General features: G+C 44.0%; 1 long non-coding RNA gene across 1 annotated transcript; it reads right to left on the reverse strand.

The window, feature by feature from the left end:
• Positions 1–238: 238 nt before the first annotated feature.
• LOC138658092 (uncharacterized) lies at positions 239–1,830 on the reverse strand. Its single transcript, XR_011317335.1, has 3 exons — positions 1,624–1,830; positions 1,161–1,305; positions 239–420 (listed from the first exon to the last, which is right to left on the reverse strand). It is a non-coding gene; the product is annotated as an uncharacterized lncRNA (long non-coding RNA).
• Between the last annotated feature and the right edge of the window lie 21,816 nt (positions 1,831–23,646).

Below are 23,646 nucleotides of genomic sequence, written 5' to 3' on the forward strand. Positions count from 1 at the left end.
CCCAGGCCACAACAGGAGGTGACAACAAAGAGGTGAACAAAGAAGGAGGAACAGGGGTACAAAATAGCTTTTCACTAGATGAGTACCCAAATTGCGTGATCTTCTAGCTGTGACTGATGGTCGTGCAGGTAAGTATTGTTTAAGAATGGGATCAGCAAGGAGTATTGGCCAATATTTGGCCAGTACATCCCGCACATTACTCCACTGTGAGTGGTACTGGGTAACTAATCTTACCTGTGAATTATCCTTAATCTTTGTTGGAGAATAGAGAAGTTGGTGTCTCTTAGTGTTTCTGGCTCAATTATAGGCTCTTTTCAGGCATCTTTTGCTGTATCCTCTACCCAGAAAATGATTAGTCATTTCCTTGGCTTGGGCCTCAAAATCTTCATTTGACGAACAGATCCTTCTAATTCTGAGAAACTGGCCAGTAGGAACAGAATTAGTCACATGGGGAGGATGAGAAGATGACGCATGCAGAACAGAATTGACTGCCGTGTCCTTACGGAAAGCATCGTCAACCAGAACTCTGTCCACGCCCCTCCTCACGGTGACATCCAGAAAATCAATAGAATTCAAATCAAATTTAAATGATAAATGAATGTTCAAATCATTATTATTTAATTCCAAAAAGAAATTCTGTAAATCAAGTGGTGATCCCCGCCAGATCAGGAAAATATCATCAATGTAGTGGGCCCAAAAAATGACCCGCTCCATTGATGCACCCTGATCTGACGAGAAGAGGTCCCTCTCCCACAGCCCCAGGAACAAATTAGCGTAGGCGGGCGCACAGACGGCGCCCATCAGAGTTCCCTGGAGCTGTAGGTAGAAGGATCCATTGAACAAAAAGAAATTGTGTGTTAATAAAAATTGCAAAATTACAAGAAGAAAATCATTGTCACCTGAGGAGAAGCTAGTCATGGACAGAAAATGGGAGACCGCCCTCAAGCTATCCTGGTGGCGAATACTCGTGTACAAGGACTCAACGTCACAAGTTACTAGGATCACGTCCTCGTCAATGTGAGCGGAGTCAATTTTCTTGAGGAAATCTGAAGTGTTCTTCAAATAAGATGGAATAGTCTCCACCAGGGGCTTTAGGAACGAGTCTATATATCTGCCGATGCCCTCCGTAAGCCCACCCACCCCAGAGATTATTGGCCTACCTGGAGGGTTATGTAGACTCTTGTGGACCTTAGGTAGGAGATTCAGTGTTGAAATGCAAGTATTTTTAACCACCAACACATCCCGTACTTGTTGGGTTATAACACCATCAACAACTGCCCTCTGCATAATTTTAGTCAATTCTTCCTTGTAAGAGATAAGAGGGTGGAATGTCAATTTCTTGTAACAAGACGAATCTCTAAGTTGACGATAAAGTCAGATAAAGTTTAGAAGGCCAAATCACAATGTTCCCGCCCTTGTCAGCTGGTTTAAACACCACATCCTTAAGTTTTTTCAACCTCCTAAGGCCATTAGATTCAGCCCTTGAGAGGTTGTTATAGTGAGTAAGGGAGGAGATCTTGTCAAAGTCATGTGAAACAAGTTTGACAAAAATCTCCACATTAGGGCATAATGACAAGGGCGGGAACTTTGTGGACCTGGGGCGAAGAGATGGTGGCAACCTACCCAAGGTGGGATTAGAATGTTCAAGTGCCAGTTCCTCCAAAGTTCGTAAAGCAAGTTGTTCTTCAGGTAAAGGAAAAGCCTGCTGCATATCTTCACTGTGATGCCATTTTTAAAAAATAAGAGACCTAGCAAACATGTGTAGGTCCTTGAGAGCCACAAATGGATTAAACCGCATACTAGGAGAAAAAGTGAGACCTTTAGAGAGCACAGAGACCTCATCAGAACTCAAATTGTATTCAGACAAATTTATTACCTTTGGAGTGTCTTTTTGATGAGACAAGGGCTGACCACGTTAATTAGCTTTAGGTTTCTGATCCCATTTCCTTTTACGAGAGTTACCAAAACGAGTCTGCATAGACCGTTGGGAAGTGTCAGAAGTCTCTCCAGATGAAGACACAGAGGAAATAGAAGGGGATCTCTGACTCCTATTCATAGTCGCAGGTCTCTTCCACCTATAAGCTGTTTTACGCTGGAAGTCTGTACTATCACGGAGCAATTTCTTTGCATGAATGGCTTTAATTTGTGTTTCCCAGTCTGCAGAGGTTTTATCCATGGTGTTATGAACCCCTTCCCGACCTGTGACACAGCGTATGCGTCATGAAAGTCGGTGCCAATCCGACCTGTGACGCATATGCTGTGTCACAGAAAGATCGCGTCCCTGCAGATCGGGTGAAAGGGTTAACTCCCATTTCACCCGATCTGCAGGGACAGGGGGAGTGGTAGTTTAGCCCAGGGGGGGTGGCTTCACCCCCCCGTGGCTACGATCGCTCTGATTGGCTGTTGAAAGTGAAACTGCCAATCAGAGCGATTTGTAATATTTCACCTAAAAAACTGGTGAAATATTACAATCCAGCCATGGCCGATGCTGTAATATCATCGGCCATGGCTGGAAATACTAATGTGCTCCCACCCCACCCCACCGATCGCCCCCCCAGCCCCCCGATCTGTGCAGCGCTCCCCTCCGTCCTGTGCTCCGCTCCCCCGTCCTCCTGTCCGCTCCCCCCGTGCTCCAGTCAACCCCCCCGCACTCCGATCACCCCCCCCGCACAGCGATCCCCCCGTGCTCCGATCACCCCCCCTGCACAGCGATCCCCCACCCCGTGCTCCAATCCACCCGCACTCACACCGATCCTCATCCGTGCTCCGACGCCCCCCACCCCGTGCTCCGACGCCTCCCCCCCCCGTGCTCCGACGCCCCCCCCCCCGTGCTCCGACGCCCCCCCGTGCCCTGATCTCCCCCCCTTATACTTACCGAGCCTGCCGGTGTCCGTCTTCTTTCCTGGGCGCCGCCATCTTCCAAAATGGCGGGCGCATGTGCAGTGCGCCCGCCGAATCTGCCGGCCAGCAGATTCGTTCCAGAGTGAATTTTGATCACTGAGATATAACCTATCTCAGTGATCAAAATAAAAAAATAGTAAATGACCCCCCCCTTTGTCACCCCCATAGGTAGGGACAATAAAAAAAATAAAGAATTTTTTTTTTTCACTAAGGTTGGAGTTAGAACTAGGGGTAGGGTTAGGGGTAGGGTTAGGGGTAGGGTTAGGGGTAGGGTTAGGGGTAGGGTTAGGGGTAGGGTTAGGGTTAGGGTTAGGGTTAGGGGTAGGGTTAGGGGTAGGGTTAGGGTTAGGGCTAGGGTTAGGGGTAGGGTTAGGGTTCGGGATATGCACACGTATTCTGGTCCTCTGCGGATTTTTCCGCAGAGGATTTGATAAATCCGCAGTGCTAAACCGCTGTGGATTTACCGCGGTTTTTCTGCGCATTTCACTGCGGTTTTACAACTGCGATTTTCTATTGGAGCAGTTGTAAAACCGCTGCGGAATCCGCAGAAAGAAGTGACATGCTGCAGAATGTAAACCGCTGCGTTTCCGTGCTGTTTTCTGCAGCATGTGTACAGTGATTTTTGTTTCCCATAGGTTTACATTGAACTGTAAACTCATGGGAAACTGCTGCGGATCCGCAGCGTTTTCCGCAGCGTGTGCACATACCTTTAGAATTAGGCTATGTGCACACGGTGGCTGAGGATTCACAGCGGATTGGCCGCTGCGGATTCGCAGCAGTGTTCCATCAGGTTTACAGTACCATGTAAACATATGGAAAACCAAATCCGCTGTGCCCATGGTGCGGAAAATACCGCGCGGAAATGCTGTGTTGTATTTTCCGCAGCATGTCAATTCTTTGTGCGGATTCCGCAGCGTTTACACCTGTTCCTCAATAGGAATCCACAGGTGAAATCCGCACAAAAAACACTGGCAATCCGCGGTAAATCCGCAGGTAAAACGCAGTGCCTTTTACCCGCGCATTTTTCAAAAATGGTGCTGAAAAATCTCATACGAATCCGCAACGTTGGCACATAGCCTTAGGGTTGGGTTGGAATTAGGGTTGTGGTTAGGGGTGTGTTAGGGTTAGGGTTGTGATAAGGGTTATGGCTACAGTTGGGATTAGGGTTAGGGGTGTGTTGGGGTTAGTGTTGGAGGTAGAATTGAGGGGTTTCCACTGTTTAGGCACATCAGGGGGTCTCCAAACGCAACATGGCGCCACCATTGATTCCAGCCAATCTTGTATTCAAAAAGTCAAATGGTGCTCCCTCACTTCCGAGCCCCGACGTGTGCCCAAACAGTGGTTTACCCCCACATATGGGGTACCAGCATACTCAGGACAAACTGCGCAACAATTACTGGGGTCCAATTTCTCCTGTTACCCTTGAGAAAATAAAAAATTGCTTGCTAAAACATAATTTTTGAGGAAAGAAAAATGATTTTTTATTTTCACGGCTCTGCGTTGTAAACGTCTGTGAAGCACTTGGGGGTTCAAAGTGCTCAGCACATATCTAGATAAGTTCCTTGGGGGGTCTAGTTTCCAAAATGGGGTCACTTGTGGGGGTTTCTACTGTTTAGGCACACCAGGGGCTCTGCAAACGCAACGTGACGTCCGCAGACAATTCCATCAAAGTCTGCATTTCTAAAGTCACTACTTCCCTTCTGAGCCCCGACGTGCGCCCAAACAGTGGTTTACTCCCACACATGGGGTATCGGCGTACTCAGGAGAAACTGGACAACAACTTTTGGGCTCCAATTTCTCCTGTAACCCTTGGGAAAATAAAAAATTCTGGGCTAAAAAATTATTTTTGAGGAGAGAAAACGTATTTATTATTTTCACGGCTCTGTGTTATGAACTTCTGTGAAGCACTTGGGGGTTGAAAGTGCTCACCACATATCTAGATAATTTCATTTCGGGGTCTAGTTTCCGAAATGGGGTGACTTGTGGGGGGTTTCTACTGTTTAGTCACATCAGGGGCTCTGCAAACGCAACATGACGCCCGTAGAGCATTCCATCAAAGTCTGTATTTCAAAACGTCACTACTTCACTTCCGAGCCCCGGCAAGTGCCCAAATAGTAGTTTACCCCCACATGTGGGGTATCACCGTACTCAGGAGAAACTGGACAACAAATATTGGGGTCAAATTTCTCCTGTTACCCTTGGGAAAATTAAAAAATTCTGGGCTAAAAAATTATTTTTGAGGAAAGAAAACGTATTTATTATTTTCACGGCTCTGCGTTATAAGCTTCTGTAAAGCACTTGGGGGTTGAAAGTGCTCACCACATATCCAGATAAGTTCCTTTGGGGGTCTAGTTTCCAAAATGGGGTCACTTGTGGGGGGTTTCTACTGTTTAGGCACACCAGGGGCTCTGCAAACGCAATGTGACGCCCGCAGACCATTCCATCAAAGTCTGCATTTCAAAAGTCACTACTTCCCTTCTGAGCCCCGACGTGTGCCCAAACAGTGGTTTACCCCCACACAAGGGGTATCGGCGTACTCAGGAGAAACTGGACAACAACTTTTGTGGTCCAATTTCTCCTGTAACCCTTGGGAAAATAAAAAATTCTGGGCTAAAAAATTATTTTTGAGGAGAGAAAACGTATTTATTATTTTCACGGCTCTGTGTTATGAACTTCTGTGAAGCACTTGGGGGTTGAAAGTGCTCACCACATATCTAGATAATTTCATTTCGGGGTCTAGTTTCCGAAATGGGGTGACTAGTGGGGGGTTTCTACTGTTTAGTCACATCAGGGGCTCTGCAAACGCAACGTGACGCCCGTAGAGCATTCCATCAAAGTCTGTATTTCAAAACGTCACTACTTCACTTCCGAGCCCCGGCAAGTGCCCAAATAGTAGTTTACCCCCACATGTGGGGTATCACCGTACTCAGGAGAAACTGGACAACAAATATTGGGGTCAAATTTCTCCTGTTACCCTTGGGAAAATTAAAAAATTCTGGGCTAAAAAATTATTTTTGAGGAAAGAAAACGTATTTATTATTTTCACTGCTCTGTGTTATGAACTTCTGTGAAGCACTTGGGGGTTCAAAGTGCTCACCTCACATCTAGATAAGTTCCTTTCGGGGTCTAGTTTCCAAAATGGGGTCACTTGTGGGGGGTTTCTACTGTTTAGCCACATCAGGGGCTCTGCAAACGCAACGTGACGCCCGCAGAGCATTCCATCAAAGTCTGCATTTCAAAACGTCACTACTTCACTTCCGAGCCCCAGTATGTGCCTAAACAGTGGTTTACCCCCACATATGGGGTATCAGCGTACTCAGGAGAAACTGGACAACAACTTTTGGGGTCAAATTTCTCCTGTTACCCTTGGGAAAATAAAAAATTGCGGGCTAAAAAATCATTTTTGAGAAAAGAAATTTTTTATTTTATTTTCATGGCTCTGCGTTATAAACTTCTGTGAAGCACTTGAGGGTTCAAAGTGCTCACCACACATCTAGATTAGTTCCTTTGGGGGTCTAGTATCCAAAATGGGGTCATTTGTGGGGGATCTCCAATGTTTAGGCACATAGGGGCTCTCCAAACGCGACATGGTGTCCGCTAATGATTGGAGCTAAATTTCCATTTAAAAAGCCAAATGGCGTGCCTTCCCTTCTGAGCCCTGCCGTGCGCCCAAACAGTGGTTTACCCCCACATATGGGGTATCTGCGTACTCAGGACAAACTGGACAACAACATTTGTGGTCCAATTTCTCCTATTACCATTGGCAAAATAGGAAATTCCAGGCTAAAAAATCATTTTTGAGAAAAGAAAAATTATTTTTTATTTTCATGGCTCTGCATTATAAACTTCTGTGAAGCACCTGGGGGTTCAAAGTGCTCAGTATGCATCTAGATAAGTTCCTTGGGGGGTCTAGTTTCCAAAATGGGGTCACTTGTGGGGGAGCTTCAATGCATAGGCACACAGGGGCTCTCCAAATGCGATATGGTGTCCGCTAACAATTGGAGCTAATTTTCCATTCAAAAAGTCAAAAGGCGCGCCTTCCCTTCCGAGCCCTGCCGTGTGCCCAAACAGTGGTTTACCCCCACATATGAGGTATCGGCGTACTCGAGAGAAATTGCTCAACAAATTTTAGGATCCATTTTATCCTATTGCCCATGTGAAAATAAAAAAATTGAGGCGAAAATAAATTTTTTGTGAAAAAAAGGTACTTTTTCATTTTTACGGATCAATTTGTGAAGCACCTGAGGGTTTAAAGTGCTCACTAGGCATCTAGATAAGTTCCTTGGGGGGTCCAGTTTCCAAAATGGGGTCACTTGTGGGGGAGCTCCAATGTTTAGGCACACAGGGTCTCTCCAAACGCGACATGGTGTCCGCTAACGATGGAGATAATTTTTCATTCAAAAAGTCAAATGGCGCTCCTTCCCCTCCGAGCCTTACCATGTGCCCAAACAGTGGTTTACCCCCACATGTGAGGTATAGGTGTACTCAGGAGAAATTTCCCAACAAATTTTAGGATCCATTTTATCCTGTTGTCCATCTGAAAATGAAAAAATTGAGGCGAAAATAATTTTTTTGTGAAAAAAAAGTACTTTTTCATTTTTACAGATCAATTTGTGAAGCACCTGGGGGTTTAAAGTGCTCACTAGGCATCTAGATAAGTTTCTTGGGGCGTCTAGTTTCCAAAATGGGGTCACTTGTGGGGGAGCTCCAATTTTTAGGCACACGGGGGCTCTCCAAACGTGACATGGTGTCCGCTAAAGAGTACAGCCAATTTTTCATTCAAAAAGTCAAATGGCGCTCCTTCCCTTCCAAGCCCTGCCGTGCGCCCAAACAGTGGTTTACCCCCACATATGAGGTATCAGCGTACTCAGGACAAATTGGACAACAACTTTCGTTGTTCAGTTTCTCCTTTTACCATTGGGAAAATAAAAAAATTGTTGCTGAAAAATCATTTTTGTGACTAAAAAGTTAAATGTTAATTTTTTCCTTCCATGTTGCTTCTGCTGCTGTGAAGCACCTGAAGGGTTAATAAACTTCTTGAATGTGGTTTTGTGCACCTTGAGGGGTGCAGTTTTTAGAATGGTGTCACTTTTGGGTATTTTCAGCCATATAGACCCCTCAAACTGACTTCAAATGTGAGGTGGTCCCTAAAAAAAATGGTTTTGTAAATTTCGTTGTAAAAATGAGAAATCGCTGGTCAAATTTTAACCCTTATAACTTCCTAGCAAAAAAAAATTTTGTTTCCAAAATTGTGCTGATGTAAAGTAGACGTGTGGGAAATGATATTTATTAACTATTTTGTGTAACATAACTCTCTGGTTTAACAGAATAAAATTTCAAAATGTGAAAATTGCGAAATTTTCAAAATTTTCGCCAAATTTCCGTTTTTATCACAATTAAACACAGAATTTATTGACCTAAATTTACCACTAACATGAAGCCCAATATGTCACGAAAAAACAATCTCAGAACCGCTAGGATCCATTGAAGCGTTCCTGAGTTATTACCTCATAAAGGGACACTGGTCAGAATTGCAAAAAACGGCAAGGTCTTTAAGGTCAAAATAGGCTGGGTCATGAAGGGGTTAAAAACCGTAATTGTTTCTATGGTGGTTATTTTTTTATACTCGAGAAAAAGACCATCAATTTCAGATTCTAAAGACAGGACATATTTCTTATTAAGATCAACAAGTAACTCCATGAATTGGAAGGAGGCCTTAGTACAAATCTCCTCCCATTTGGTCATAAATGTATCATCAGTTACTGGAAACGAAGGGAAGACCTGGATACGTAATCCACGTAGAATCAAGTTTATCCTAAGATAGTTCTCTAAAAAGGCCCTATTCCACCATATCTTCGTACGTTTATGTAGAAGCTTTTTGATCTGAGATTGTAATGCATTAACATCCCCATAATCACGTACTGCCGTGCTGGCAGAACCACTGTCAAACACCTGAGCAACTTGTACTTGCCAGGCTGCATCCCTAGATTTATAATCCATGGACCTAGAAAATCTGTGAAAAATACACAGTATAAATATGCAACCTATACACACAAGGTCTATAGCCACAAAAAAATCAAAGTAAATGTGTGGAAAGGGAGGAATGGATTCAGTGCCAAAAAGGTATGAAACTCATATAGAAAACAAGCACCACCATGAATCAGTAGATAAAGGAATATATCAAAACTTTATTTGAACAATAATAAAAAATACAAGGATGTGACAGAGGTGAGCCAAAATAAATGGGACCACAATAAGCACCAGACACCAACAGATGTATAACAATTAAAGGGTAAATGAACTGCTCAATGCTTTGTATATACCCAGGAATAATAAAAGTATAAGATCTGGATTAAAGAGGTATATACCAGAGCAGGTGCCTCTAGAAGGGCTGTATACCACATCCAGAGGAAACAAAACAAAGGATGACTAATTCTGATCCACGATCATGGTAATTACCTGTAGGTGCCTGGAGCCCTGTGATGCCCACCATCCCCAACGCGCGTTTCGGCGCTACAGCCTTCTTCCGGGGGAGTGGCATCCAAGTAAACAAACAACCTTAAGAAGACCGGGCCAACAAATCATAAATTCCCATTGCTGAACACTGCTTATATTGTTCAAATAAAGTTTTGATATATTCCTTTATCTACTGATTCGTGGTGGTGCTTGTTTTCTATATGAGTTTCATCTCTTCTAATACAAGGCAGCTTTTTGTTGGCTTTAGATGGAGCAGACTGGCATTGTGTCCTACAATCATAGTTACTGCTAAATTCTTTCTTTGTAGATCTATATAACGTGGAATGGCCTTTATTTTGTAGACCTGCACATTGATCAAATTATGTAAATGTGATGATTTGCTATTTTAATCTTCTCTTTTTTTTTTGGCTCAGCTCTTGTTCCCTGGAGAATTACAGCCACATGATAAATCTAATGAATTCCACTTGTGTCTTCTTTTCTGCTTACTCATCTATTTTCATGCATTTCTATCTCCAATGCTACAAATGTGGCTGCGATTAAACAACCAGCTACGAATACACGTACAGTTGTATGTATGATATAGAGGCTTCTACATCGGCCAGTGGTTGCCATTATTACCCAATTTCCCCAGGTCTTCTATGGAAGGGTATAGGCACATTGCACTTTCTGAGAAGTTTTTGGGAGCATGTCCACCTGAAAAATCGTCAAACGCTTGAAAGACTCTAACCATTTTAGTTTCTTTTGTAAAATGATTTTGCTGTTCACATGTTCAGTCTTTTGAGTGTTTTTTTTCAGTTCAGTTTTTGAAAAAACACCAGCTGGGAAAAAAAAGAGTGCATGTCAATTCTTTAAAGCGACATGCACTAGGCACCAAACTAGGCACTGTCCAATCAAAAGACTGCAAAAAACATTTTAGTAAAAAAATTCAAAACGCTTCAAAATTGCTTTAGGAAGCGAAAAACTCCTCCAAAAACTTCCAAACGCGTAAGTGTACATGACATATTTTAAACATCGGTGTATCTGTAAAGTTTTTCAAGGCGATGAGCTGTGTTTTTTCCTGATAAGTATTTTGTGACTTCTCTTTTTTGTTTTTACATTACTGTGCATTATGTTCCTTTTTTAGCGCTTTTTCTGGCAATTTCCAGGCAGATTCCACTTGAGAAAGGCGTTGCATCCAGATACCCAAAGAAAGAGCAGTTTCACTAGAAAATTTGTCATTTTAACTGAAGAGACCTGTGTAGTCTCGAAAGCTTGCAATTTGTTACCATCTTTTCAGTTAGCCATTATAAGGTATCAACCACTGAGGACTCTCAATTCTAAATATTTTTCATTTTAACTAGTCAGATTTGCAAAGAATTTTGTAAACCTGTGCGTAAACTCCTATGGGGGATGCTAATAATTACTCATGTGGAGCGGTCCCAGGCATGGCAGTGTCCCTGCAGAGCTGAAGCATTCCTCACAGCGCTAACAGCAAGCTCAGCACAATTTTGCACTTGGCCTGGATTTTGCTATTCAGCTAATATGAGCCTGAACTGATCTCCACCATATCGAGGTTCTCTGTGATACAAGTCCAAAACAAAATGTAATGTTAAGGCAAAACAGAAAAGTAAAAAAAATTCTATAGATTAATAAAATATTACATATTTTCATATTCTTCATCAGAACCTTTTGGACCCTGACCTCTTTATACAGAGTTTTTATAGTTATTCATAAATATCCACGTACAGTAGATACAGAAAATATTCAGGCCCCTTTACATTTTTCACTCTTTGTTTCATTGCAGCCATTTGGTAAATTCAAAAAAAGCTCATTTGTTTCTCATTAATGTACAATCTCCCCTCTCCACCCCCCCCCCCCCCATCTTGACTGAAAAAAAAGAAATGTAGAAATTTTTGCAAATTTATTAAAAAAGAAAAACTGAACTATCACATGGTCATAAGTATTCAGACCCTTTGCTCAGTATTGAGTAGAAGCACCCTTTTGAGCTAGCACAGCCATGAGTCTTCTTGGGAATGATGCATCAAGTTTTTCACACCTGGATTTGGGGATCCTCTGCCATTCCTCCTTGCAGATCCTCTCCAGATCCATCAGGTTGGATGGTGAACGTTGGTGGACAGCCATTTTTAGGTCTCTCCAGAGATGCTCAATTGGGTTTAGGTCAGGGCTCTGGCTGGGCCAGTCAAGAATGGTCACAGAGTTGTTCTGAAGCCACTCCTTTGTTATTTTAGCTGTGTGCTTAGGGTCATTGTCTTGGTGGAAGGTGAACCTTTGGCCAAGTCTGAGGTCCAGAGCACCCTGGAAGAGGTTTTCATCCAGGATATCTCTGTACTTGGCCGCATTCATGTTTCCTTCAGTGGCAACCAGTCGTCCTGTAACTGCAGCTGAAAAACACCCCCATAGCATGATGCTGCCACCACCATGTTTCACTATTGGGATTGTATTGGGCAGTTGATGAGCAGTGCTTGGTTTTCTCCACACATACCGCTTAGAATTATCACCAAAAAGGCCTATCTTCATTTCATCAGACCAGAGAATCTTCTTTCTCAGTCTGGGAGCCCTTCATGTGTTTTTTTTCGCAAACTCTATGCGGGCTTTCATATGTTTTGCACTGAAGAGAGGCTTCCGTCTAACCACTCTGCCACAAAGGCCCAACTGGTGGAGGGCTGCAGTGATAGCTGACTTTGTGGAACTTTCTCCCATCTCCCTACTGCATCTCTGGAGCTCATTCTTGGGGTTCTTCTTTACCTCTCTAACCAAGGCTCTTCTCCCACGATTGCTCAGTTTGGCTGGATGGCCTGGTCTAGGAAGACTTCTGGTGGTCCCAAACTTCTTTCATTTAAGGATTATGGAGGACCTGTGCTCTTAAGAACCTTGAGTACTGCAGAAATTCTTTTGTTACCTTGGCCAGATCTGTGCCTTACCACTATTCTGTCTCTGAGCTCCTTGGCCAGTTCCTTTGACCTCATGATTCTCATTTGGTCTGACATGCACTGTGAGCTGTGAGGTCTTATATAGACAGGTGTGTGCCTTTCCAAATCAAATCCTATCAGTTCAATTAAACACAGATGGACTCCAATGAAAGAGTACAACCATCTCAAGGAGGATCACAGGGAAATGGACAGCATATGACCTAAATATGAGCGTCTGAGTAAAGGGTCTGAATACGTATGAACATGTGATATTTCAGTTTTTCTTTTATAATAAATATGCAAAAATTTCTACATTTCTTTTTTTTTTAGTCAAGATCGGGTACAGAGTGTACATTAATGAGAAAAAAATGAACTTTTTTGTATTTACCACATGGCTGCAATGAAACAAAGAGTGAAAAATTTAAAGGTGTCTGAATACTTTCCATACCCACTGTATATACCGAGAATGGCACTTCCAATAACAATTTCAACACATAGCTCAGACAAGTGGAGGCCGAGCCCTGAAGAGATCCATTAAAATAAATTTTATTATTATTTATTAATTAATTAACAAGTTTAAAAGAATCTTAAAAAAGCAATATGTCCAACAAGGGAAGCTAATGTGGATACAAGGTCAGCTGAAAAAACACATAGAAGGGATTTAAATATTTGCGGTATCAAAAACATCCTTAGTGCTGGAAATAACATAGAGATCACTGATTTGACACCATAGTCAGTGAGTACATATGAGGTAAATATTCAACCAAATTACCACCCAGGTGACTCCCACAAGTGTTCCCAGTCTCAATGACGTTAGAGAACATGTAACTAATCATACCTCAGTGTAAGTCCTGATAGTAGTGATCCACATGTGCATCCCCTCACCCCGATGCGTGTTTTGCTGTCAGCTTCTTCTTTTGTTCCCCGGAAGAAGCTGGCGGCGAAACACACATCGGAGTGAGGTGCAATAAGGTAAACCGAAATACTTTCAATTCTGATTTGGTGCTGATCCTCAAATCTTGTTGCATGTAATTTGACCGCTCCTTTCAGTGATTTTACGTTATGGTTCATACATGGAGCACTTCCTTTTCTTCTGCGGTTGCCACTGATGTCTCCTAAATAGACAGACTGATATAAAAGAGGAGCGCCCGTCTCATTTACACATTTGCACTGCTCATAGCCAGAGTTATGACTGATGTGGATGATAACAGGAGGGGGCATTTCTACATGGGAAGATGGGGAATAGCGAGGTGCAAAGAGAGAGAGCGCTGGCTAAGATGCCAGACAGGTGGGAAGAGAGGGTGGCATTAGTTTGAATGACAGGGCATAGCTGGGGTAGGGACCGACCACTAATATGTTGTTCTAAACGCCTGAAACTATAGAGGCCAAAGGAAGGGACAAGCGGCAGTGACAGTGTGGAGACAGGTAACAACCCTACAATGATAAACTATTAATTTTAGTATTAGAAAACACCTTTTCAAGAGGACCTATCATTTGCCTTAACCCCTTAACGACCAAAGGTATTTTTGTTCTTGCATTTTCACTTTTTGCTCCCCTTCTTCCCAGAGCCATAACTTATTATTTTCTTTGTCAAAATGGCCATATTAGGGCTAGTTTTTTGCAGGACGAGTTGCATGTTTGAACGACACCATTGGTTTTAACATATCAAGTACCAGAAAATGGGAAAAAAAATCCAAGTGTGGTGAAATTTGTAAAAATAGTGCAATCACACTGTTGTTTTTTGTTTTGCTTTTTTTACCATGTTCACTAAACACTAAAACTGACCTGCCAATATGATTCTCCAGGTCATTACGAGTTTATAGACACCAAACTTGTCTAGGTTCTTTTTTATGTAAGTGGTGAAAAAAATTCCAATTTGTTAATGCATCTCCATTTTTTGTGATCTTGGGTTGGGTAAGGGCTTATTTTTTTGCATGCTTAGCTGACATTTTTAATTATACCATTTTGGTGCAGATATGCTCTTTTGATCGCCCCTTATTGCATTTTAAAGCAATGTTGCTGCGACCAAATAAACTTAATTCTGGCGTTATAACTTTTTTCTCATTATGCCGTTTAACGGTCAGGTTAATTATTTTATTTTGGTAGATCGGGCGATTCTGAACGCAGCGATAGCAAATATGTGTATATTTGATATTATTTTAATGTTTTATTTTGAATGGGGCAAAATGCGGGTGATTTGAACTTTTATATATTTAATTTTTTAAATATTTTTAAAAACTTTTTTCTTTTACTTTTTGGATGCTTCAATAGTCTCCATGGGAGAATAGAAGCTGCAGTCCTTTCATCAGCTCTGTTAAATGCAGGTAATGATCAGATCGCCTGTATGTACCAGAAATGTTCACTTGCTATGAGTGCCGACCACCTGGCTGCGCTCATAGAAATCTGGCTATGACAAACATAGAGGTCTGCTGACACCTCTGGTTGTCATGCTGACCCATAGGTGACCCGTGATCACGTGACGGGGTCCCCAATGGGCAGGATTTCTGGTGTGCTTTACGCCCGATGTCGAAATGGGGTTAAAGATCTATATATTTTAATGTACAGCTCTTCTCCTGAGTCCTGTTTTTCTTTTGTTCATGCACCTTTCCGTTCCTGGGATATGACCTCCTCTTCTTTGTATATAAATCTAGTCTTGTTATTGAAATGGGCGTGGTTCTTGAAAATACCCCCATAGAGAGAAGTTGATGACCACACCCACTTAGCTATCAAAAATGGATTAATATACAAGGAAGAAGGGGCCATATCTCAGGAACAGAGAGGAGCAGGAACAAAAGAAAAACAGCGCCGGATATAGAACAGCGGTATATAGAACACATAAAAAAAAATTACAGCATTATGGCAAGAGAAAGATCCCCTTTAAATAAAAATATGGGCCCACTATGTTCCTTAGCAATATTTTTCAGACACACAATAACAAAGGGTTCCTCTTTTCATAGATCTTGGGCTGACTGAATTGATTATGCCATGTTGCCACTTGCTAAGGATAAAACTTGTACTGCTATAAAACATACAATATAATCCAAAAGGTGCATTCACCTGTATGGAGCTTGTAACTTATTTTCTTAGGTGATTCACGTATTGTTTCTTGCAACCATTTTTCAAGAATTGCACTGCAGAGGAATCCACGGGTCATGTAATAATTATACAGTGCCTTGTGAAAGTATTCAGCCCCTTGAACTTTTCAACCTTTTCCCACATATCATGCTTCAAACATAAAGATACCAAATGTTAATTTTTGGTGAAGAATCAACAACAAGTGGAACACAAATTTGAAGTTGAACGAAATTTATTGGTTATTTTACATTTTTGTGGAAATTCAAAAACTGAAAAGTGGGGCATGCAATATTATTCGGCCCCTTTAACCTAATACTTTGTTGCGCCACCTTTTGCTGTGATTACAGCTGCGAGTCGCTTGGGGTATGTCTATATCAGTTTTGTACATCGAGAGACTGAAATTCTTGCCCATTCTTCCTTGGCAAACAGGTCGAGCTCAGTGAGGTTTGATGGAGATCTGTTGTGAATTCTGTGGCAGAGCTCCTTCCTGTGGTCATGAGTGGTACTGCGGCTTCTGAGTTTCTTTCCTCAGGTGATGTGGTGACGTCGTTAGGTGCTGCTCTATTTAACTCCACGTAGTGCTTTGCTCCTGGCCTCCAGTCAATGTTCTAGTATTGGTCTTGCTTCCTCCTGGATCGTTCCTGTGGCCGTCTGCTCTGCATAAGCTAAGTTTTGCTTGTGTTATTTTTGTTTTGCTATTTTTTCTGTCCAGCTTGCTTAATTGGTTTTTCTTGCTTGCTGGAAGCTCTGGGACGCAGAGGGAGCACCTCCGTACCGTTAGTCGGTGCGGAGGGTCTTTTTGCCCCTCTGCGTGGTTGTTTGTAGGGTTTTGTGTTGACCGCAAAGTTATCTTTCCTATCTTCGGTCTGTTCAGTAAGTTGGGCCTCACTTTGCTTAATCTATTTCATCTCTGCATTTGTATTTTCATCTCTACTCACAGTCATTATATGTGGGGGGCTGCCTTTTCCTTTGGGGTATTTCTCTGAGGCAAGGTAGGCTTGTTTTTCTATCTTAGGCCTAGCTAGTTTCTCAGGCTGTGCCGAGTTGCATAGGGAGTGTTAGGCGCAATCCACGGCTGCCTCTAGTGTGGTTGGATAGGATTAGGGATTGCGGTCAGCAGAGTTCCCACGTCTCAGAGCTCGTCCTATGTCTTTTGGTTATTGTCAGGTCACTTTGTGTGCTCTGAACTTCAAGGTCCATTGTGGTTCTGAATTACCTAATCATAACAGTACTGGAGGCCCAAAGTACTAATGCTTCTCAATAGAGGGAAAAAAGAAGTTCTGAGACCATTTTTTTTTCTTTGCACTGTGTTTTGCCTTTTTTTCCCCTAGACATTTGGGTGGTTCAGGACACAGGTGTAGTGATGGACATTAAAGGTCTGTCTTCATGTGTGGATCAGCTCACTGCAAGAGTACAAAATATTCAAGACTTTGTGGTTCAGAATTCTATGTTAGAACCAAGAATTCCTATTCCTGATTTGTTTTCTGGAGATAGAGCAAAATTTCTGAGTTTCAAAAATAATTGTAAACTGTTTCTGGCTTTGAAACCTCGCTCCTCTGGTGACCCAGTTCAACAAGTTAGGATCATTATTTCTTTATTACGTGGCGACCCTCAAGACTGGGCATTTTCCCTTGCGCCAGGAGACCCTGCATTATGTAATATTGATGCGTTTTTCCTGGCGCTCGGATTGCTGTACGATGAACCTAATTCGGTGGATCAGGCAGAGAAAAATTTGCTGGCTCTGTGTCAGGGTCAGGATGAGATAGAGATTTATTGTCAGAAGTTTAGAAAGTGGTCCGTGCTCACTCAATGGAATGAAGGTGCGCTGGCAGCTATTTTCAGAAAGGGTCTCTCTGAAGCCCTTAAGGATGTCATGGTGGGATTTCCCATGCCTGCTGGTCTGAATGAGTCTATGTCTTTGGCCATTCAGATCGGTCGACGCTTGCGTGAGCGTAAATCTGTGCACCATTTGGCGGTATTATCCGAGCATAAACCTGAGCCTATGCAGTGCGATAGGACTTTGACCAGAGTTGAACGGCAAGAACACAGACGTCAGAATGGGCTGTGTTTCTACTGTGGTGATTCCACTCATGCTATCTCCGATTGTCCTAAGCGCACTAAGCGGTTCGCTAGGCCTGCCACCATTGGTACGGTACAGTCAAAATTTCTTTTGCCCGTTACTTTGATCTGCTCTTTGTCATCTTATTCTGTCATGGCATTTGTGGATTCAGGCGCTGCCCTGAATTTGATGGACTTGGAGTATGCTAGGCGTTGTGGGTTTTTCTTGGAGCCCTTGCAGTGTCCTATTCCATTGAGAGGAATTGATGCTACGCCTTTGGCCAAGAATAAGCCTCAGTACTGGACCCAGCTGACCATGTGCATGGCTCCTGCACATCAGGAGGATATTCGCTTTCTGGTGTTGCATAATCTGCATGATGTGGTCGTGTTGGGGTTGCCATGGCTACAAGTCCATAACCCAGTATTAGATTGGAAATCAATGTCTGTGTCCAGCTGGGGTTGTCAGGGGGTACATGGTGATGTCCCATTTCTGTCTATTTCGTCATCCACCCCTTCTGAGGTCCCAGAGTTCTTGTCTGATTACCGGGATGTATTTGATGAGCCCAAGTCCAATGCCCTACCTCCGCATAGGGATTGTGATTGTGCTATCGATTTGATTCCTGGTAGTAAGTTTCCTAAAGGTCGACTGTTTAATTTATCTGTACCTGAGCACGCCTCTATGCGGAGTTACGTGAAGGAGTCCTTGGAGAAGGGTCATATTCGCCCGTCATCGTCGCCATTGGGAGCGGGGTTCTTTTTTGTGGCCAAGAAGGATGGTTGGCTGAGACCTTGTATAGATTACCGCCTTCTAAATAAAATCACGGTCAAATTTCAGTACCCCTTGCCGCTGCTATCTGATTTGTTTGCTCGGATCAAGGGGGCTAGTTGGTTCACCAAGATAGATCTTCGTGGTGCGTATAATCTTGTGCGTATTAAGCGGGGCGATGAATGGAAAACTGCATTTAATATGCCCGAGGGCCATTTTGAGTACCTACTTATGCCTTTCGGACTTGCCAATGCTCCATCGGTGTTTCAGTCCTTTATGCATGACATCTTCCGAGAGTACCTGGATAAATTCCTGATTGTATACTTGGATGATATTTTGGTCTTCTCAGATGATTGGGAGTCTCATGTGAAGCAGGTCAGAATGGTGTTCCAGGTCCTGCGTGCTAATTCTTTGTTTGTGAAGGGATCAAAGTGTCTCTTTGGTGTTCAGAAGGTTTCATTTTTGGGGTTCATCTTTTCCCCTTCTACTATCGAGATGGACCCTGTTAAGGTCCAGGCCATCCATGATTGGACTCAGCCGACATCTCTGAAGAGTCTGCAAAAGTTCCTGGGCTTTGCTAATTTTTATCGTCGCTTCATCTGTAATTTTTTTAGTATTGCTAAACCATTGACCGATTTGACCAAGAAGGGTGCTGATGTGGTCAATTGGTCTTCTGCTGCTGTGGAAGCTTTTCAAGAGTTAAAGCGTCGTTTTTCTTCTGCCCCTGTGTTGTGTCAACCAGATGTTTCGCTTCCGTTCCAGGTCGAGGTTGATGCTTCTGAAATTGGAGCGGGGGCTGTTTTGTCGCAGAGAAGTTCTGATTGCTCGGTGATGAAACCATGCGCCTTCTTTTCCAGGAAGTTTTCGCCTGCTGAGCGAAATTATGATGTTGGCAATCGAGAGTTGCTGGCCATGAAGTGGGCATTCGAGGAGTGGCGTCATTGGCTTGAAGGAGCTAAGCATCGCGTGGTGGTCTTGACTGATCACAAGAACTTGACTTATCTCGAGTCTGCCAAATGGTTGAATCCTAGACAGGCTCGTTGGTCGCTGTTTTTCTCCCGTTTTGACTTTGTGGTTTCGCACCTTCCGGGCTCTAAAAATGTGAAGGCGGATGCCCTGTCTAGGAGTTTTGTGCCCGACTCTCCGGGTTTGTCTGAGCCGGCGGGTATTCTCAAAGAGGGAGTAATTTTGTCTGCCATCTCCCCTGATTTGCGGCGGGTGCTGCAAAAATTTCAGGCTAATAAACCTGATCGTTGCCCAGCGGAGAAACTGTTTGTCCCTGATAGGTGGACGAATAAAGTTATCTCTGAGGTTCATTGTTCGGTGTTGGCTGGTCATCCTGGAATCTTTGGTACCAGAGATTTAGTGGCTAGATCCTTTTGGTGGCCGTCTCTGTCGCGGGATGTGCGTTCTTTTGTGCAGTCCTGTGGGATTTGTGCTCGGGCTAAGCCCTGCTGTTCTCGTGCCAGTGGGTTGCTTTTGCCCTTGCCGGTCCCGAAGAGGCCTTGGACACATATCTCTATGGATTTTATTTCGGATCTCCCCGTCTCTCAAAAAATGTCGGTCATTTGGGTGGTTTGTGATCGCTTCTCTAAGATGATCCATTTGGTACCCTTGTCTAAATTACCTTCCTCCTCTGATTTGGTGCCATTGTTCTTCCAGCATGTGGTTCGTTTACATGGCATTCCAGAGAATATCGTTTCTGACAGAGGTTCCCAGTTTGTTTCGAGGTTTTGGCGAGCTTTTTGTGCTAGGATGGGCATTGATTTGTCTTTTTCCTCGGCTTTCCATCCTCAGACTAATGGCCAGACCAAACGAACCAATCAGACCTTGGAAACATATCTGAGATGCTTTGTTTCTGCTGATCAGGATGATTGGGTGTCCTTCTTGCCTTTGGCTGAGTTCGCCCTTAATAATCGGGCCAGCTCGGCTACCTTGGTTTCGCCGTTTTTCTGCAACTCTGGGTTCCACCCTCGTTTCTCTTCAGGGCAGGTTGAGTCTTCGGACTGTCCTGGTGTGGATACGGTGGTGGACAGGTTACAGCAGATTTGGACTCATGTAGTGGACAATTTGACCTTGTCCCAGGAGAAGGCTCAACGTTTCGCTAATCGCAGACGCTGTGTGGGTCCCCGACTTCGTGTTGGGGATTTGGTTTGGTTGTCATCTCATCATATTCCTATGAAGGCTTCCACTGCTAAGTTTAAGCCTCGTTTCATTGGTCCGTATAGGATTTCTGAGGTTCTTAATCCTGTGTCTTTTCGTTTGACCCTTCCAGATTCTTTTTCCATCCATAACGTATTCCATAGGTCATTGTTGCAGAGATACGTGGCACCTATGGTTCCATCTGTTGATCCTCCTGCCCCGGTTTTGGTGGAGGGGGAGTTGGAGTATATTGTGGAGAAGATTTTGGATTCTCGTGTTTCGAGACGGAAACTCCAGTATCTGGTTAAGTGGAAGGGTTATGGTCAGGAAGATAATTCCTGGGTCTTTGCCTCTGATGTCCATGCTGCCGATCTTGTTCGTGCCTTTCACATGGCTCATCCTGGTCGGCCTGGGGGCTCTGGTGAGGGTTCGGTGACCCCTCCTCAAGGGGGGGGTACTGTTGTGAATTCTGTGGCAGAGCTCCCTCCTGTGGTCACGAGTGGTACTGCGGCTTCTGAGTTTCCTTCCTCAAGTGATGTGGTGAAGTCGTTAGGTGCTGCTCTATTTAACTCCACCTAGTGCTTTGCTCCTGGCCTCCAGTCAATGTTCTAGTATTGGTCTTGCTTCCTCCTGGATCGTTCCTGTGGCCGTCTGCTCTGCATAAGCTAAGTTTTGCTTGTGTTATTTTTGTTTTGCTATTTTTTCTGTCCAGCTTGCTTAATTGATTTTTCTTGCTTGCTGGAAGCTCTGGGATGCAGAGGGAGCACCTCCGTACCGTTAGTCGGTGCGGAGGGTCTTTTTGCCCCTCTGCGTGGTTGTTTGTAGGGTTTTGTGTTGACCGCAAAGTTATCTTTCCTATCTTCGGTCTGTTCAGTAAGTTGGGCCTCACTTTGCTTAATCTATTTCATCTCTGCGTTTGTATTTTCATCTCTACTCACAGTCATTATATGTGGGGGGCTGCCTTTTCCTTTGGGGTATTTCTCTGAGGCAAGGTAGGCTTGTTTTTCTATCTTAGGCCTAGCTAGTTTCTCAGGCTGTGCCGAGTTGCATAGGGAGCGTTAGGCGCAATCCACGGCTGCCTCTAGTGTGGTTGGATAGGATTAGGGATTGCGGTCAGCAGAGTTCCCACGTCTCAGAGCTCGTCCTATGTCTTTTGGTTATTGTCAGGTCACTTTGTGTGCTCTGAACTTCAAGGTCCATTGTGGTTCTGAATTACCTAATCATAACAGAGATCGTTTGTGAACAGCAGTTTTCAGCTCTTTCCACAGATTCTCGATTGGATTGAGGTCTGGACTTTGACTTGGCCATTCTAACACCTGGATACGTTTATTTGTGAACCATTCCATTGTAGATTTTGCTTTATGTTTGGGATCATTGTCTTGTTGGTAGAAAAATCTCCGTCCCAGTCTCAGGTCTTTTGCAGACTCCAACAGGTTTTCTTCAAGAATGGTCCTGTATTTGGCTCCATCCATCTTCCCATCAATATTAACCATCTTCCCTGTCCCTGCTGAATAAAAGCAGGCCCAAACCATGATGCTGCCACCACCATGTTTGACAGTGGGGATGATGTGTTCAGGGTGATGACCTGTGTTGCCTTTACGCCAAACATATTGTTTGGCATTGTTGCCAAAAAGTTCGATTTTGGTTTCATCTGACCAGAGCACTTTCTTCCACGTTTGGTGTGTCTCCCAGGTGGCTAGTTGCACATTTTAAATGACACTTTTTATGGATATCTTTGAGAAATGGCTTTCTTCTTGTCACTCTTCCATAAAGGCCCGTTATTCCCCAGCCTCTCCCATATGCCAAGTCCTTTACTGGCTTCCTATCGTCCAGAGACTCCAGTTAAAACCCTTACAATGACATACAAAGCCATCCACAACCTGTCTCCTCCATACATCTGTGACATGGTCTCCCGATACTTACCTACACGCAACCTCTGATCCTCTCAAGACCTCCTTCTCTACTCCCATCTCATCTCTTCTTCCCACAACTACATCCAAGACTTCTCCCGTGCTTCCCCCATACCCTGGAACTCTCTACCACAACACATCAGACTCTTGCCTACCATAGAAACCTTCAAAAAGAACCTGAAGACTCACCTCTTCCGACAAGCCTACAGCCTGCAGGGATCCTCAACCTACTGAACCACCGCACAACCAGCTCTACCCTCTCCTAGTGTATCTTCACCCATCCCCTCCCTCCTTATTTACCTGTGAGCCTTGCTTTTTGCTCATGTTTAATTGTATTTGTCTATATGTGCCCCCTTTTCACATGTAAAGTGCCATGGAATAAATGGCGCTATAAAAATGTATAATAGTAATACTAATAAATTTGTGCAGTGTAAGACTGATTGTTGTCCTATGGACAGACTGTCCCACCTCAGCTGTAGATCTCTGCAGTTCATCCAGAGTGATTATGGGCCACTTGGCTGCATCTCTGATCAGTAGTGTTGAGCATTCCGATACTGCAAGTATAGGGTATCGGCCGATATTTGCGGTATCGGAATCACGATACCACGTTCCGATACTTTCAGTATATCGGATACCGGAATCGGAAGTTCCTATAATTCAAACAGCCAGAATTCAGCCAATGAGGAATGATTAGAAGTGTGGGCACATCCTGTTCTGCATGGTAGGCATGTAACTACTGGCATGGCTGTGATTGGCTGCTGAAATGATGTCATGATGCACTATAAAAGTCGCTGCCGCCATTTTAGGTTCACTCTGCTGTGAATTCAGTTAGGGACAGGACGCTGTGTTCTGACTGAGGGCCAGTTTAGGCCGGTTTCACACGTCAGTGGCTCCGGTACGTGAGGTGACAGTTTCCTCACGTACCGGAGCCACTGACACACGTAGACACATAAAAATCAATGCATCTGTTCAGATGTCATTGATTTTTTGCAGACCGTGTCTCCGTGTGCCAAACACGGAGGCATGTCAGTGTTTGTGGGAGCGCACGTATTACACGGACTCATTAAAGTCAATGTGTGCCGTGCAGGAGACAGCGCTGTCCCCCCCACTGGTGCTGAAGCGGCGATTCATATCTTCCCTGCAGCAGCATTTGCTGTAGAGAAGATATGAATAAGTGTGCTTAAAATAAAGATCTATGTGCCCCCCGCCCTCCCACCCCCTGTGCCCCAACCCCCCCCCCCCCCCCCCACCCGGCGCTGCTTCCTCTCCTGGCGGCGCTCCCTCGCCGGCGCTGCTTCCTCTCCTGGCTGCATCTTCTCCTATATTCGGTCACGTGGGGCCCCTCATTTACAGTAATGAATATGCGGCTCCACCTCCCATAGGGGAGAAGATGTGGCCAGAACAGGAG

The sequence above is a fragment of the Ranitomeya imitator genome, chromosome 1 (assembly GCF_032444005.1).
Source record: "Ranitomeya imitator isolate aRanImi1 chromosome 1, aRanImi1.pri, whole genome shotgun sequence".
NCBI lineage: Eukaryota > Metazoa > Chordata > Amphibia > Anura > Dendrobatidae > Ranitomeya > Ranitomeya imitator.